At 47.0% G+C, this 12,157-nt stretch overlaps 1 protein-coding gene and 1 pseudogene across 2 annotated transcripts in view; both read left to right on the top strand.

Annotated features, from left to right (window-relative positions):
* The window catches only part of Maml3 (mastermind like transcriptional coactivator 3), a 420,448-nt gene that overhangs the window by 15,732 nt on the left and 392,559 nt on the right, over positions 1-12,157 (top strand). The gene's annotated exons all lie outside the window — the stretch shown is intronic.
* Positions 5,367-5,538, top strand: LOC126499338 (uncharacterized; annotated as a pseudogene).

Raw genomic sequence — 12,157 nt, 5'->3', positions numbered from 1 at the left:
CGGACTGTATCTGTCGTCCCCAGAGAAGCAGATGGTGACAAAGCAGGTCCTTTAGGCGGCAGACGTATCTGGCACCCAGGCTGCTGAAATCCAAGAGGTGTGTTACCTTTTCACCATTTGGTCCCGTCCTTAGAGTTAAAGGACCGTTGGGGATCACTCAGGGGCTTTTAGTAACTTTTAAATTTGTGGCTAAGATTGGAATGGGAACATTCCAGAATATGTAACAACAGCTTAATGACAGTATGTGCTTTTCAGAAGCCTGCCTCTGTCCCCTCCTCTGGGACTCAGGTTGTGTGATGCCAGCTTTGACAGGCTGCACACTTGCCTGTCCTCTGGAGTGTCAAAGGATTGCAAATCTGAGAAGGTTCCTTGCCTCCCCTCCTGCAGGAGCTTCTGGGACTGGCTCTTGGGTGTGGGAGCCGCCATATAAGGACGAGGAAAGGGGATTGGCTGCCCGTGGGCGTTCACAGCCACTTCTATTAGCAGAGATAGTGGATACTTGGGTAATTATTTATGACCGGCTTTCCTTCCACGGGGCCACGCATGCGCCACTTGTTTACATCAACTTTGTGTAATCTCTGTGTTTATGATACACCGAAGAGCAATAAATTTGAGGAGAGAGATAATTACCTCTGACAGACCATCAGAAGTGAGGGTTTTACAAGAAGCAGCCAGAGGACGCTTGGGGAGAGCGAGCCACACCAGAGAGTCTCCCTTGGCAAGAGTCACCGCCTGGTCGGCAGCCCAGGTGACAGGACGGAGCAAGCGTGTCTGTGATTTCCTTTTTCAAGTCAGACACTTTCCAGATAGTTTAGCAATAGCGCCCTTTTAATTTTCAAAATGGGACTCCTCAGCGGAGGAATTCAAAGCACTCAGCACTGGAGGAGAAATAGCAGCGCAGCTGCTGGGGTGAAAACCCCGAGGCTGCGCACTGCGCCCTTTGACTTCTCAAAGTTACTCCTTGTATTTTTGAGGAAGCAATCCAACAGCCACCTGACTTTAAAGAATGGTTTTCCTTTCGCTTTGGCGGCTCATCTAGTCGGGGAAATGACCCTCGAGAAAATGATTCAGAGAGTGTTCACTTGACTTCCTCCTGACCCTCCTAGCCTGGGCTTCCTTACAAGGGTAAATAGTATCAGGGCCTGTACAAGAGATTCAGGGTGGGGGTGGTTTACCCTACTGTCGTCTACCTAACTTTCTATTTCCTGGATTAATACGAAAACTTGGAAGCAAGTAAGAGGTTGGGGTCTGGGTTTATAGCTCAGTTGTCAGAGTGCCTGCTTTAGCATGTAGAAGCCCTGGTTTGACCCTGAGTGCCGTGTAAAACTGCTCACAGTGGGACACTCTTGCCTGTTACTGATATCTGGGAGGTAGAGGCAGGAAAACCAGAAGTTCTGGATTCTCATTGGCTGTTTGCTGAGTTCCAGTCCATCCTGGGATATATGAGACCCTGTCTCCAAAACAAAATAAGACAAAACATCAAATGGGGGAGGGGAGGTAGGTTGGAGAGATGGCTAAGAGGTTAAGAACACTGGCTGCTTTTCCAGAGTTCGAATCCCAGCACCCACGTGGTAGCTCACAATCGTCTGTAACTCCATTTCTAGTGAATCTGATGCTGTGTTCTGGCTTCCATGGACGCTGCATGCACTTGGTGTCTATACATACATCCAGGCAAAGCACCACATATAAAAGAAAAACGAAAAAGTCTGAGAGAGGTGGGGAAGGGAAGGGGGGATCCCCGAAGGCCAAAAGTAAATAGGTTTGGAATTCCACTGTCTCTAGTTTTTCCACGGTTCCATCCTTGAAGAACCAAATCAGCCCTTAATCCACAGTGGTGTTCGTCATGACACTTGGGGCAGAGATAGAGGGGGTCTAGCTAGAATATTCTCAGAGAGTATGCCTTATTACTCAGAAGACAGGGAGGAGGGGCTTGCTCGGCGAACCACTGAGGAAGAACATGCTGGCTGTGTTTGAGTCGATCCGTCTTTGCCTGTGGCAGCTCAGCAGCAGGCTCTCCACACAGCGACTAGAGAATTCTTTGAAGTGGGTGCTCCCAGAGAAGAAAGGGAAGAGCCAAAAGGTTTGGATTTCCCTATAAATTAAATCCAGTGTCAACAGAGATCAGAGTGAGAAACTTTAAATGTCCAGTTTTTCCTTCTGTCCCCACAGAAAGCCGCCTCCACTCACCTCCCCCATAGCCCCCGAGAATGAATGCGAAGTAGTTTGGTGCTCATTGCTCTCTGATATAAGAAAAGGCGATTCATTAGGGCTGAGTCAGGAGGGGCGGGAGGTAGCATTTTCCTCCCCGTGCCCTCAGCTGGGTTACACTGAAGTGAATTCCAAGAAAAGTCATACAATAGTGAAAATCATTACGGGACAGCTACCGGCTCAGCAGCTCTATGGGACCCTGAAGACGGGGCCTCCGTGTTGTGTCAAGACAGTATTGCTGACCATATGGTGTCATGGCAGGCCAGTTGTGGAAATCAGTGGCTGGCTTTTGTTTGGGGAACTCTCTCAGCCGCGGGTCTGTGGTAGCTCTCAGTGACTTCCTGTTTCCCTGGCAGGCATGCTCTTGGCCCTGGGCCAAGCTTGCTGTACTGCAGCCGTCTGGGGCCAGGCCCGGGAGCTCACGTTTGGTGATCATTCACTGCTCCTGACTTCAGTCACTCATCAAACCATTTGTTCCACAAGTAGACACCAGGATGTAGCTCAGTGGCCACGTCAGAGAGAAAACATTTATTATTATTATTTTTTGCATGCATACTGATTAATAAACGTATGGTTTCCTAGATACTCCTAGAGAAAGTGAAAGTGGTTTGTGTTTTTAACAATTTTCAGGGCCCTTTTCACATTGCCTCTTCATTCTTAAAGCTCCACTAAGACTGGTAAGGATGCTAGAGGCAGGGCTCCTGCTACAGAAGAAGGAGAGGGAGCCCCCGTCTATCTGGTTTTTACACAACGGGCTAAAACAGGCCCTGTGCTTAGCCTGGGTCTATTTTTTGAATGTGTGAATCCAGCATGTGTGTGTGCGTGCATAAAAAGGCCAATTAACTCCACTCTCTTCTAGAGAGGTCTCCTCTGCCAGCCCGCTGACTTGTTCACAAGGCCAGAGTTTCCGTCATCCTGAGTCCTGGATGGCTTCGGTCTCTCTCAGTTATGGCCACCCATTCTGCCTCCTTTTCTTTGCTCCTAAAGTGTGGAAATGGTCTCCAGAAGGACACATGGTCCTGGGAGAGATTCTCTCAAACACGGCAGAAGGCGACACCCAGCGAGGCTCACACTCCAGGAGGAGAGGCCGTGGCCCGTGCTATTGTGCTCCGTGAGAGGGAATATTTTCATTCCAGGAACTGAAAGGAGGAAGTGGAAGGCACACACGCTGGTTGAGAAGCACCAAATGCTACCATAGTCTTGGTCTCTATGGAATTGTTGTCCTTTTCGTGTGTGTGTGTGTGTGTGTGTGTGTGTGTGTGTGTGTGTGTGTGGACCAGAGGCAGGTGTTGGATGTCTTCTTCCGTTGCTCTCCCCTTTCTATCTTGAGGCAGGATTGCTGATACCATAGTCTAGCCAATCAGCTTGCTTCAGAGATCAGCTGTCTCCACCTCCAGAGTGCTAGGATTCCAAGTGGGTTTGCCACACTCACTGGGCACTGGAGATTTGAACTTGGGTCCTCATACTTGGGGCAAGGGCTTTGTCCACTAAGCCATCTCCTGAGTTCCCGTGAAACCGTTTGGTGTCAAACACCCACAAAGGTTGATTGGGTTATGATGTTGTTGGGTTAAATGAATTTCTTTTTCTCCTGAACAAATGTCATTACAAGGCCCATGCTGCTGTTTCCTAATAATAAACACATATACATATGTATATATGCGATTCTACTAATGACTAATCCAAGATTTTTATTTGCACTCTGGGCTGTGCTAGGGGAATTGGTATATTTTTTTCCCCCTCATCCTTTTCACTTTTCATTATTGGCCTTGAAAAAAATTGTTTTAAGTTTAAAGAATTTTGTTGTGCTTGTAGATCTGCTGTATATGGGTGTGTGCTTGCTGTGCTAAGTGAGGGTTCAGGAACTGTCATGCCTTGTCCTGAAAGTGATTCAGAAAGAATATCCCGAGACAAGACTGGGGTCCTCTATTCTGTTGACTTGTTAATTGGTTTGGACCAGCAGCTTGTGTGTGAGCCCCTCCTTGGTGGTGTGTTCATGTGAGTTCCTTCCCTTGGGTCTCCTAAGTTAGGAGAACAAGCTGCATAATTTCTTTCTGTACCCTGCCCTCCTGGCTCTACGGCAACTCTTCTGACTTCGAGAGGGGGAGATATAAAGGTGGCAGAAAGGATGAGTTGGGGGTAAATAAGACAGCCAGAAGGGACAGATGGGAAAAGGTAGAAAGAAAGGGAAGGAAGGATAAGAAACTACAAAATCTCTGGGGACTTAATAAGGGGTAATATTTTCTTTAGATGAACTATTCTTCTTTCCTTGGAATTTCTTAGGATCTGTGTGTGTGTGTGTGTGTGTGTGTGTGTGTGTGTGTGTGTGTGTGCGTGTGTGTGTGCATGCCATGGAGTGCATAGAGAGGTCAGAGGACAACTTTGAGGAGTTGGTTCCTTTGCCATCCACCGTGTGTATTTTAGGAACCAAACTCATGTTGTCAGGCTTAGTGGCAAATGCATTTCCCCACCGTCTTGCCCACCCCGTAAGTTTGCAAATATCCTTGTAGTCATTTTATATTTTCAGAATGCTAGCAGATATTCTAGCTCTGCAGCACATTTGGGAGACAAATATAGCAAGACCCTGCTCACTTTCCAAGTGACCAAATAAGCAAGTGGCCAGACAACACGGGAACTCCATGCTCTGCCTATGTGGTTTAGCTGCTCCACTCTGGGAGGAAGAAATCCCAATCTGGAAATGTAACCATGTGGTTTTTTTTTGGTAAACTATTAAGAAATATATTCTTTGGGGATTCTGAGGATAGTTCAATTATATGTATAAAAAAACCCTCGTGTCTTAATGAAATTTGTATTATAATTATGTAATAACTAAAAGACTCTTCTAATTGAATTTTAGGGGTCCTTCTTTGCATTGTAACTGGCAAACATCACAATCCCGTTCACTTTGTGGTCCTCTAATTGTTGTCCAAAACATTCACAAAATGCCCCGTGATTCAATTATAAGAATCTTCTGGGGACTGGGTAATTATATAGTATGTCGCGATCGTACATTAAGCCAATATGGTAGTTTAGTGGTCCATGTTCATTATCCTGTGATTGACAGCACAAGTTCCTTTGGGCAGAGCTATCACTTTGATAAGAAAATGAATTAAGGGTTGGGAAAAGTTTATCTTACTAATTTTTTAAATTATACAAATTTCATCACCTCTCGGCCTTTTTGGCTAAGATCAAGTGTAGTGTCTGTTCTTATCAGTTAAATTATACAAATTTTATTATTTTCGAGACAGGGTCTTTTTCTGTAGCTCTGCCTGACCTTCAGTTCCAGTTCCCCCTACCCCAGCCCCATGCATGATGAATTACAGGCGTAAGCTACCTTGCCGGACCCGGCAGTGTGTTTTTGACAGTCAGTACTCACACTTTGGATGGATCTCACTGATACAATGTTAAGCAACTGGTGGACAGCTTCAATCTGAATAAATTCAACAAGAAGTTAAAGACACAGACCCCAGATCTCCAAGGTTTACAATGGAAGACAGGGGGATGTGCAGTTATGTCTGTAAAGCCACATACTTCCCAAACTGAACGGATGCCAAGAACAACACGGGAAAATATGTTGACCGTGTGCGTACCCAGTCATCTTGGACGAAGGAGGGAAGAACCGATGTTTGGATGTTTGTACAGCGCTGGAAGGCTCCAGCTGCCTGCTCCCAGGGCCCCGAGGAGGCTTTTCTTGCAGACTCTGCTTTCTCCCAGTGCCCTTTAAAGTGGTCACCAGCTCTCAATAGCAATTGCTTCCAAGTACTGTTCAAACAACCCTGACACGGGCCCCTTGGTATCCCATTACCTGCTCTCCCGTTTAACCTTTTTCTAATAGCCTCCCAAACTCCAGAGTTCTCAGGCGAGGCCAGAGGAAGTAACAAGAGGTGTTTTTCTCCCTCTTGCCTGCGCAGCTGCAAGAGCTGTGGTTGCCTGGACGTTGCTTTCTTGCTTCCTTTCCTAGTCTTTGGAGGGGCCAGGTTTGTGTGAAAGTGAAGTATGGGATCTGGTGCCATTGCATTCCGAAGGGCGTTCTTCATCCACCCCACCCACGTCTCTCTCTTGCTCATCTCTAGTCTAAAAGGAGAGCCGGTAAGGAAGTGTCTCTCCCTTTCTCGGGCCTTCCTTTTTGTTTGTTTGTTTATACATTTTGTTTGTGTGTGACTGTGTTGCTGGTATGTATGTCTGTGTGACAAGTGCATGCATGGTGCCAGTGGAACTCGGAAGAGGGCATCGGATCCCTTTGGATTTGAGTTTTGGATGGCTGTGAGCCGCCATGTGGGTGCTGGGAATCGAACCTGCCCCTCTGCAAGAACAAGTGCTGATAGCCACAGAGCCCCGCTCTCTAGCCCCTTCTTTGCTGTTCTTAAGCTTCATACTTCTGAGGCATGCATGTCTATACAGGGTAATTAGCAGCTGTAGCACAGGGCCAGGCAGTGGTGGCACACACCTTTGATCTCAGCACTTGGGAGGCAAAGGCAGGCAGATCTCTTGAGTTCGAGGCTAGCCTAGTCTACATAGTGAGTTCCAGGACAGCCAGGGCTACAGAGAGAAACCCGGTCTCGAAAAGTGCGTCTACTCTGAGTGAAGGCCATCGCGGCTGAATCTTCTCTATCTGTCGACATCAAGTTATCACTGCTGCTCCTGAACTTGATGGTGAAGATGGCTCAGGGGGATGAGAGATGACCACAGAGGCGAGAGCTACAAGAGAGAAAGAGAAGGGGGATGGTGAAATAAATCAGAGCAAAGAATGCTTGCAGACGTTGGAATATTGACTATTCATTAGCAAGAATTGATTTTTTTTTTTTGCAATGGGGAGAGGAAGTGGTCCCCCCTCCCACTTTTCTTAAAGACTGTGTGCGGAAGCCCCACTCGGCATTCCTTTCTGAAGGCACCCGTGTGGTTCTACGTGAGTCCCAGGCGCCTTGCCCTTCCGCAGGTGCTTCGGGGAGAAGCAGCTTGTGCAGCTGCGGAGGTGGGACCCTGCTCTAAGCAGAGCACCTGCCCCCGTTTTCTGTTTCCCTCGCCCCATCCTTCTCCCGAGCACCGTCACCTTGTGCCCTGTGGAATCACACACAAGGACACCGCAGCCTGTATGGTCTCTGAGGAGGTCCGCCGGGCTAGTGGCTTGCCTCCTTTTCCTCCTGGCCTCTTATCGGGGGTTCCCCACTGCGAATTCCCCGGCCACTGTCTCCTTGTGACAGCTGTGTTAATCTGTGTCACGTCGACAGAATGTCCGATGATCACATATAAAGAGTGTCCCCGCTGTCAAAACTGCTGTGGCCCTCACTGCCACCTGGGAAAGGCAGTTTAGCGTAAGGAAAAGTGTATTATACGGGGAGCTGGGGACTCAGGTTTACTTCGGGTCTGTCGCTCAAACTGTGTGACTTTGATGGAGTCCCTTAAGTTCTGAGGACCACAACACTCATGGCTTGATCTGATTGATCTGTTGGGCTACTTTGCAGTAAGTGAGAAACAGGTTCGTGGCTAGGGATGACAATGAGTTGGCAGGGTGCTTACTGGCGGGTGTGAATCTCTGAGCAAATGGCTGCGAACCCATCAATCTAGAGCTAGAGAGGGCAGGGTCAGGAGCTCAAAGCCACTATGGCTACACAGGGAGTTCTAGGCCAGCCTGAATTGCATGAGACCCTGTGTATGGGAAAAAGCAAACATAAACCCAATTTACGACAGGCAAGTTTTTGGTAATGTGTATCCAGGCTGTGCTACCGTAAATCCTCAGAGTGTCTGTGGTCTTCTCCACCCTGACCACAGGGAAGCAGAACCTCCTACTCAAGAGACTGAGGGTTATATCCAACAGACCATACTTATAAATTCTCTCTCGCTCCCCCCCTCCTGCTCTGAGACAGGGCTCACATAATTTGAGGCTAGCCTTTGAACAACTATGTAGTCTAGGCTAACCATGAACTCCTGATCCTCTGCCCCAGCTGCAGAATACTAGGATTATTGATGGGCAATACTGTTTTTTTGTTTTCTTTGTTTGTTTTTTTTAACCAGACAGTGATACTAGGCTTCATGGCACGGTCATTGGTTGTAGTCTCAAGTCTTCCAGGGCTAGTATCCTCTAGCCCCTTCCCTAGGCCTGCACGCTCTTCTTCCAGGGTTTTAGGGTTTCTGTCCCCATCTGCCTCTAAGAGTGAAGCCAAAGCGTGCTTGTAAATGCCATGTCTCAGTGATTTGTAGGTAAACCCCTCGTTTCCGTAAAGGCAAGAAATAGCGCAAGAGTTTTATGCTTTTAAAAAATGTTAGTATTCCGAGTGCCTTCTATAGACCCTGCAGTAGAGCTGACAGTGACCTTCAGGTGGCTTTTCACTCTCTGTGCCTCATTGGTAGCTGTTTCAAACAATACTGATCACACCTGTTTTCTTTCTTTCTTTAGAAAATATGTTTTGCCAGGCGGTGGTGGCGCACGCCTTTAATCCTACTAGCACTTGGGAGGCAGAGGAAGGCGGATCTCTGGGAGTTCGAGGCCAGCCTGGTCTACAAGAGCTAGTTCCGGGATGGGCACCAAAGCTACAGAGAAACCCTGTCTCGAAAAACAAAAAAAAAAAAACAAAAAAAAAAATATGTTTTGTTTTGTTGAGAAGAGCGTATTCCAGGCCAGCCTCAAACCTGCTAGATAGCCTAGGATAACCTTGAAATTTTTATCCTCCTGCTTCAACCTCCTATTTTAGAAGGATAAAATTGTGATTATGGCCCATGAGAAAGCATGGAGGACTCATCACGCACACAAATGACGTTGCCTCCCGAGTGCCGGGATTAAAGGCGTGTGCCACCACTGCCAAGCCGAAGTTTATTTTCTTAACAGGTGGGCCAGCATATGTTCTAAGATAATTAAGAATTTGGGGCTGGGGCAATAGCTTAGTGGGTAAAATGCTCGTCACACGGGCCTGAAGACCTGAGTTCAGATCCCCCGAATCTGGGGGAAGCAGCATTTGGTAGTATGTGCCTGGGATCCCAGAGCTCTACAGTGAGACAGGAGGCAGGCAGAGAAGAATCCCTGCGAGCTTCCAGGCCAGCTAGTCTGGCATATTCAGTGGCAAACAATCAGAGAGGGCAAGACCCAGCACCCAAGGTTGCTCTCAGACTTCCACACACGTGCTGTAGCAGGTCAGTGTCTGTATTCACATGAGTATGAACACGCACACATGAACACAGGTGTTAAAAAGTGTCCTACATTAACATGTTTGTATTATCCTGACAATCAAACAGTTTTCTAAAGCGGTGTGTCTATCCAGCCGGTTCTGAGGACACGCATCCTTTCCTGTCCTTAGTGGTCTCCTTTGTCAAGAATACCCCTTTTAGGGCTGGAGAGATGGCTCAGTGGTTAAGAGCATTGCCTGCTCTTCCAAAGGTCCTGAGTTCAATTCCCAGCAACCACATGGTGGCTCACAACCATCTGTAATGGGGTCTGGTGCCCTCTTCTGGCCTGTAGGCATACACACAGACAGAATATTGTATACATAATAAATAAATAAATAAATAAATAAATAAATAAAAGAATACCCCTTTTATCCAGGATCTCTTTAAGGTTATTTTAGAACAAGTATATTTACAATCTCTGGCCTGTAGGCATACACACAGACAGAATATTGTATACATAATAAATAAATAAATAAATAAATAAATAAATAAATAAATAAAAGAATACCCCTTTTATCCAGGATCTCTTTAAGGTTATTTTAGAACAAGTATATTTACAATCTCAAAGTCTATGGCGGCAGGGGAAGGGGGGTTGTCTCAAGGATGCTGATTGAGTTTTGTGTCTGTTTCTTTGCTTGGCTGTTACACAGGCGATATCGGGATGAGCTATGTGTCCCAGGCTACAGCTGAAGAGCAAAAACATTTGAGGTGTGCCTGCCTCTAGTAGCTGTGTGTCGCTGGTGTCTGGCATCTTCAGTGGATACTTGGTTTTGTGTGTGACAGTACCTTTTCTGCCTCACCGAGTCACATAGCAGTAGCGAATCTCACGTTTTTTTTTTTTTTTTTCCATCCTAAATGACCAGTTGAGCTTTGGCTCCTGGTGGTCTGTTTCTCCTTCTTTTCTATGTTTCTGGTTCAGTGGCTCAGCCCACCATCCCAGTGGTCCCAGAAGTAACCACACAGAGAGCTCTGCCTACTCTTTGGCCTTTCCTCTTGGTGATACATACCACAGTCAAAAGTCATCTCTAAATAATTGTTTCAAGCTACGCAGGGTGTGGCTCAGTGCTAGAACACATTCCTAGCATGCAGGAGGCCTGGGTGTGATGCTCCAAACTGTCTAAAGCAAAAAGGCTCACTTGGAGAAAGAAAGCTCCTGCAAGAATCTCTGCCACGCTAGGACTGAACAGGACCCTCTTGGTAGAATTGGCCTTGACCTTGAAGCTGGAGTGTGGGCCTGCAAAGGCTGTTGGTGTGCACAGCTTCCAGGTAGCTATTAGCATTTACCATGGCCTGGAAGGGGTTCCCATGATCCTAGCCATCTGAAAAGTAACTGGCCACATCAATAGTTCCCATTTCCAGAGAACTCACATGCCAGACACTGTGTGCAGTCCTTCATAAGGAATGTCTCTTTACTTTTATGATGTCACCCTGTGGCTGTTGTAATTATTATTTCCATTTCAAAAGTGAGGCTAGTGAGTCTCAGAGAATTCCAGTTGCTTGGCCTGGCTATCATAAGTGGTAGAAACCATCGACATTGCTCCTGAGTTGGTGTGACTTATTACCTCTGATCCCGGGAGGCTACTAACAGTTTGGGGACTCAGGAAAGTTTTCTTCTTGTGTCACAGGAACAAGGTTGGGGGAAACTCATAGAGAGCTCTCCCTAACCCCCAGATTCTGGTTGTTGTCATTGTCCTCTGACTGGTGTCTCTGCTCTAAACTTCAAAGTTGTATAGGTGTCTGTTCTGTTGCTGGTCCTACCTGTGGTCCACTTGCTATGGTTGCTCCAATCCATCAATTGCCTCTACTCTTAAAGTGCCAATATCAAAATTTTGTTGACGTTTGAGCATATACTTAGAGGATCAGAGCAACTGATCCCGAGTGCCAAATCTTGTTTTCAGTGTTGACATGTGTGCTCGGCACGAGCCCTGAGCAGAGCTGACACTCCTTTAGATGTGACAAACACCCAGTGTGTCCACAAGGACACTTGGCACAAAGGTTCCTGTCCAAGTTCAGTGCTTTCTGCTAATTCATTCATTCGTGGTATCTAGAACCTTCTGGAGCCATTGGGGATTTCTTTGCTTCTGCACTTTCTGGGGTAATGAATGCTCCCTTTGTAAAGAAGTAGTCTTGCCTTTTCAGAGTTCTAGAGAATTCTTCACAGTCAACGGTGGGAGGAGTGGTTTCGTGCAAGCTGTTAAGTAAGATGGACAGATGAGAGACAGAGAGAGCGAGGGCACAGGCAAAGGGCCCCAGCAGAGAAGGGAGCAGCTGTCTGATGTGCTGCTGATGTTGAGTGAGGAACTAGACGAGGGCAGCGACAGTCATTTAGCAGGTCGTTTTATGTGGTGGGACAGTAGCTCGAAAGCTTGTTGGCACAGCAGCAGATCATCATGTCCTTCCTGCCTGGCGCTCAGTGTGCATGTAAATCGGGGAACCCGGTAAAACACATGCCTGTGTATGTGTGCACAAGTCGACATGTGCGCCTCTGGCTTGTATTCTCGTGTGTTCCTTCTTTTATGCTAAAGTTGAGTGTTTTAAGTGAAGCTACTTTCCATCTGGGCTCAGTTTCCCCATCGGTAGAGTTGGTCTCTATAGGACGACTGAGATGGAGTTTGTAAATTTCAGCGATAGTCTGGGTATATAATGCACTTTTCTATAAATACAGGCTGTTATTCTTGGTACATCGCCAGGATGCCCACTTCTGTGCTTTCTGATGGTAGGCTCAGCAGGTACCAATGAGAGAGAGAGAGAGAGAGAGAGAGAGAGAGAGAGAGAGAGAGAGAGAGAGAGGGAG

The sequence above is a fragment of the Alexandromys fortis genome, unplaced genomic scaffold (assembly GCF_014885135.2).
Source record: "Alexandromys fortis isolate MF-2015 unplaced genomic scaffold, M_Fortis_MF-2015_v1.1 scaffold_15, whole genome shotgun sequence".
Lineage (NCBI taxonomy): Eukaryota > Metazoa > Chordata > Mammalia > Rodentia > Cricetidae > Alexandromys > Alexandromys fortis.
This window is presented reverse-complemented; position numbering and strand designations above follow the sequence as displayed.